Source organism: Diadema setosum, chromosome 4, assembly GCF_964275005.1.
Source record: "Diadema setosum chromosome 4, eeDiaSeto1, whole genome shotgun sequence".
NCBI classification, from domain to species: Eukaryota; Metazoa; Echinodermata; class Echinoidea; order Diadematoida; family Diadematidae; genus Diadema; species Diadema setosum.
The window spans coordinates 7,035,502-7,041,939 of NC_092688.1; positions in this window are offsets into that span (position 1 = coordinate 7,035,502).

Genomic DNA, 6,438 nt, shown 5'->3' on the forward strand with positions numbered 1-6,438 from the left:
TTACATAGTGCTCAGGCAAAAGTTTTAGTACAACTGCATTTTGATGCTACAAATTAGTACAATGTACTGTAAAATGTACAAGCTGTATATGCCATATATATTTCACAAGGTTTTTTATTTTCATGAATTCCGTGAGCGCAGGTGTTCTTCGCAAATTCCAAAATACATGAAATATCAACTCTGATCCCAACACCATTGATGCGCACGCATAATTTAAACTTCGTTCAGTACAGTACAATGTACTCCACAACCACAAATTCAGCCAATCACAAAATTGTCCGAAGTTCTGATTTGCTACACTACTTTGGTTGATTGCGTGCGCGAGTGTGTGCTGCTCCTTATATCTTTCTCTTTCTTTTCTTCTTTCATTTTCAGGTAGAATCTATACCTAAATTTCTCTGTCCTTCATACATGTATCAATCATTTCTTTCTGGTTTACCTCTTGTCTAACTTTCTCAAATTCTTATTTAACTGTACTTTCCACCTAATTGTTTTTTGTTTCCTTCATAGGTTGTTTTCCCTCTAACTACAACTTGTACAAGGGTCTTTCCTTCCTAGCCTCCCCATTATTTTGTGTGTGTGTGTGTGTGTGTGTGTGTGTGTCCTTCAAATGAATCCTTTTTTGAAATTTCCTTTTCAACCTGTATAATTCTTTCTTTCCTTCCTATTCATATTTGCTTTCCTCCAGTTTTGATTCATCTCTCACTACCTAGTGCTTTTCTGTTTTCAATCTATATTTCTCTCTTTCCTCTTTTCTCTTCAAACTTTCTATCTCTCCCTTGCTTTCCTTTATAATGCAAGTTTCTTTTCTTTCTTTCCTTCTGTTATCTTTTAGTGTACTCTCAATTTTGTAAATCTTTTGTTTCATTTTTCCATTTTTATTAAATACACTTTGTTTTATATTCTTTCCCCCTTTTCCTAGCCTTATAATAGGCTTTATATTCTTTCACATTCTTGTCTTATAACCACATTTTTTCACAATCTTCTTTCATTCACACACACCCTCACACATACGCACGCGCGCGCGCGCACACACACACACACACACACAATACAAATGACCCCTAATCCTAAATCAATCGTCACCATGACTCGGTACAAGCTGAGAGAAATTTGGGAAAAGTATTCTTTTTAAAGATACCATAGAAGACCTTGCTCTGCTCGCTATGAGATAGCTTTAGCGCCTTTACTCAGATCAATCGTGGCACTCGCTGCATGCCGTGAACATGTTTTGTACACCATGCTGCGCTGTAGCTGTCTGTTCCTGTGCAACACAGTTATCGCAGAGCTCACAGAGTCAGAGCGAACGAACTAGCTGCAATCGCCATAATTCTGAAGCGTCAAAATGGTGAAAATTCCTTTTCTGCTGGCCTTGAATCTCACTCACATGCAAATATTCAAGGCTGTTGGATATTCAAAGTAAGTTTGTGCATGTTTGGAGATCATTTGACAAACATGTGCGAAAGTACACTACGTCACTAGCGCCCGGACATGGAAGGCATACACCCAACGGTGGCCTGTACCCTATTAAATACTGTAATAGTATACACTATAGTCTATTACATTTTTTAGAAGGTACCTAGAGCCTACTGTAATAACTGTAGGCCTATACTGAGTGATATAGGTTCTAAAACTATTTAATTTAAAGATCCAGCTAGCAAGACCCTCGAGGCTCTAACCACTAATATGATGGCACTAAACACCTAACATAATTTACAGCCTCAAAGGGAGCACAAAACGAGCAAACTTCCAAGCAGCAATATCACAATACTCGCCCGACATCATCCTTGGATGCGAATCCAAATTGGATGCTGACATCTCTTCTTATTCCATCTTCCCTGACAATTTCTTAGTCCTACACAAGGATCGTAATCAGCACGGTGGTGGTGTGTTTGTCGAAGCTAAGAGTTCAATAATCATCACTGAATGTCCTCACCTTGATGCTGACTGTGATATCCGGTGGTGCAAACTAGAGATGCTTTAAATGCTAAGCCTTTATTCATTGGCAGTTATTACTGCCCACCAGGCGCTCGCCAAGCAGGCATAGCTGGACTTGAAGCCTCTCTGATGTCTCTGATGAGAAACCAACGAGGTCATCCCAATATTGTTCTTGCTGGTGATTTCAACCACCCGGACATTCAATATCACTGCAAATCCTAGATTCAAAACCAAACCTTTACGCAAGGTGTACCAGTTTAACAAGGCTGATCCATTACAACTTAAAGAAGCTGTTGAAGCTTTCTCTGTGAGGATTTTCTTCTATCTGATCCCGAATCTAGATCTGTGGAATCAAATTGGTCCATGATTGCTGACTTCTTGAACAGGTGCATGTCTGACCTTGTCCCTTCTAAGCTGACCAAGGGCAAAAAGCACCTACCCTGGATCTCCGTCTACATTAAACGTCAAATGAGGAAAAGAGATCGGCTTTTTAAGAAAGCCAGACACTTGTCAAATCCCACTGCTTGGAAAACCTACAGAGAATTTAGGAACCAAGTTGCCAAACTTGTGCATAAAGCACACCTGGACTATGTCAACAACATCATCGGAGGTAGTCTCTCAACAAACCCCAAATCGTTCTGGTCATACATCCGATGCTGCCGCTCAGAGTATACGGGCATTCCATCAATACGCACAGCAACTAAGCTTTGTGCTACAGCTAAAGACAAGGCTGAGAGCTTGAATGACTTCTTCCCATCTACGTTCACTCATGAAAACCTGCACCAAGTTCCACAGAAAGGTCCATCACCATACCCATCAATAGGACACCTACATATCCACAGGAATGGAGTAGCAAAGCAACTACTCCAACTTGACCCTTCCAAGGCAAGTGGTCCAGACCAGATTCCTCCCCAGCTCCTAAAGATCATTGCTCATGAGATCGCCCCTGCTCTCTCCTTTGTCTTCCAGCAGAGCTACAACTGTGGCATAGTCCCACCCAAGTGGAAAGAGGCATTAGTTACCCCAGTCTACAAATCAGGTAACCGGAACGATCCTTCCAACTACCGCCCCATTTCACTCACCTGTATATGCTGTAACGTCATGGAGCACATTATACTCAGTCATGTGTCGAAGCATCTAGCAAGAAATGACATCCTCACTGATGCTCAACGTGGCTTTCGCCAAGGGCTTTCTACAGCCACCCAACTCTCGTCAGCAGTACATGATTGGTCGTCTACCTTACAAAAATGCAGCCAGATTGATGTAGTCTTCTTGGACTTCCAGAAGGCATTCGATCGTGTGCCACACCAACGCCTGCATACGAAACACCAGTACTATGGCATTTCAGGAGACTCTTTTAACTGGATCATGTCCTTTCTCAGTGAAAGGAAGCAAGCCGTAGTAATTGATGAAACACAATCCTCATGGAGAGCTGTACCATCAGGAGTACCCCAGGGATCTGTAATTGGCCCGACTCTCTTCTTATTGTACATAAACAATATACAAGATGATATTCAATCCTCCATCCGGTTGTTTGCGGATGACTGTGTTGTCTACCGTGAGATTGTGACTGATGATGACTTTCACTTACTACAGCAAGACCTTCAACTACTATCGGCCTGGTCCCAAAACTGGCTCATGAACTTCAACGTGAAGAAATGCGGCATCCTCTCAATAACTCGCAAACGCACTCCCAGTATTTACCAGTACATCCTTTCCAATCAAGTAATTCCCAGAGTCAACGAGTACAAGTACCTAGGTGTGACAGTTACGGCTGACCTTCGGTGGAACAAGCACTGCACTGCCAGACCATCAGGCACAAGGCAAGCCAAACCCTGGGACTCATCCGCAGAAACTTGTCTCCATGTACCGTACTTAAGATGTAAAGGCCACAGCCTACACTGCACTAGTCCGTCCACAACTAGAATACACCTCTGCAGTGTGGAATCCTTATACAGTAAACCTCGCATGAGTCGAAGTTCTCAGGACTGACAAAAATGCGTCGACTTAAGTGAACTTCGACTCTCGCGAGAGTCAATTTTTTTTCGACTCACAGTTTAATATGTACATGTGTTATAGTACATTTGCATGCATGTGTGTGTTTGCATTCAAATTTGTCTGTTTTTGAAGATACATGTAATGTTATTATTTTGTTCTAAATTGAACATGGAATTTGTATCAATACTAGTAGTTAAACGTAGCTCTGAGAATGTCTGCGCTAATGTGCATGTGCTATGTCTATGGTGCAACATACGTAGCTATCTCTGTCAACCTACCCTGAGACAAACACTCTCCCAGGCCCATCCCACCTCCATTGAACAAAACTATACAGCCAGCCGGGCACGCACAAACAAGCTCCGCCCACTTGGCCTGTCACTAAAATATTAAAGCAGCGATTGGTTGACCAAGGAGTTCTGGCTTGACATGGATAAAGTATGGATGTGCTGTGTGTATGGATAAAGTATGGATCGATGTGCTGTGTGTATACATGTATACATGTGTATGTATTCGACATGCGTGCGGAGCGGTACGGTGAGTGTGCATGCTTACCTGCAGCAAGTCAGGGACCGGGGTTCGACGTTCTGTGACATGCCGATTTTTTTTTTTCTCCTCTAAATGTAATGAGAATGCCAGACAAATCCTCTTCGGCTCAAGTGATGTAAACTATGTGTATTTTGTACAAAAGGGACTGAATGTTTTACTTCGACACATCCGAAATTCGACTCGCGTACTTCGGCTTATCCAAATATTTCTTAGAGAAAATACATAGGGAAAAATCGGGACTTTTTATTTTGCTTCCAGTTAAGTGATTTTCGACTCACTCGACGTCGACTTATCCGAGGTTTACTGTACTTTTATTAATATCAACTCACTCGAGCAAGTACAAAAATCTGCAGCCCGCTTTGTCCTATGTGATTACAGCCCAACATCATCTTCCAATGCCCTAGTAACAGCACTCGGATGGGATAGCCTTCACTCTCGCCGCCTTCTTGCACAATGCACACTTTTTCACAAAATCCAACATCACCTGGTTGCCATGCCCTTCCAACCCGATATCACCCCCAGCTAACTACATTGGAAGACAAGATCACCAACTCAAATACACAATCCCTAGATCCACCATTGACTCCCACAACTTACAAGTATTCATTCTACCCAAGAGCCATAAGACTATGGAACCGCCTGCCGGGACCCGTAGTAAGCATCGCCAACCCAACATTATTCCAAGGAGCTGCTTTGCCCATCCTCAGGGCAATGCAGCCTCCTGCTGGATCTGCCACTGTGTAAGAGGATTGACGCTGTTTTTACTCGCACTGAGCACCTATACAGTTGAACCTCTCTTATCCGGCCTCCCTTTATCCGGATCTCTCTATTATACGGACGCAATCTCGCCGTGATTTTTTTTTTTTTTTTTTTATAATTACGGGAGGAAAGGGGGATTCCCAACTCCTTGAGAACTCCTACACAAACACACATGAATTACATATTACTTCCAACATTAACATACACCTCCATGTTGGGGTCTGTTACTGAGTGTAACAATGAAAAGGTTGCAGTATACACATTACTACATGTGGTACTACAATGGGTTACATAAGTACATGTGTATGTATAATGTACATGTATAAAGCATTGAGTCTCCCGTATCCGGCCAAATCCCTTATCCGGATGAGCCCCGGTCCCGACTTGTCTGGATACGAGAGGTTCAACTGTACTCACATTTTATTGTATGATAGTGAGACATCTGTACATACACTGAATGACACCCCTCATGACACACAGCTCGAGTTCATCCCAGTATAGCGTCATGTACAAGCTGCTTCAAGGGATTACTACATCAAGGACAAGTCAATTTATCAAGGTAGCCATTTATTGTTTACCAGGCAGGGCCTGGTCACATGGAAGCGGACCGGCGTCAAAACAAACAGTAAACACGCACAGTACCTAAGTAGACATCCAACGTTAACATTGTGTCTTGACTTTCATTTCAGTGGGGAATAGGGTCTAACTAGGCCTAACTGTTTTTAGGCATGCACCAGTGTACCAGTGCAGTGCAGTGCAGTGCAGTGCAGTGATAGTGCAGTGCATGCAGTGCCAGTGCAGTGCAGCGCCGAGGAAAGAGAGATCAGACACATACAAACGTAGGCCTACGTATAGTAAGGGTACTAGGTCTCGCGCAGGGACTTGATGATCGCGCATACGCGTAGGACTAAGCGCAGAGACTCCAACTCTCCCGCTTTCAACGGGAGATCTCCCGCCGAAAGCCCATTTTTGCAAAATCTCTCGTTCTCCCGCTTGAGATTCAATTTCTCCCGCCCTGGCTCTGTGTCTCCCGTTGGAAAGGATTTCGTACTTATTGCCATCGTATGTTGAAAAATAAGCATTAGATAGCATAAGAGAGCATCTAGAACCCTAGAGCCTGGACCCCGGCCACAAGGTACTTCGCGCTTCCCGCACATCAACTTGGTGTCTCCCGTTTGCTAGGGGGTTTCAGGCAGG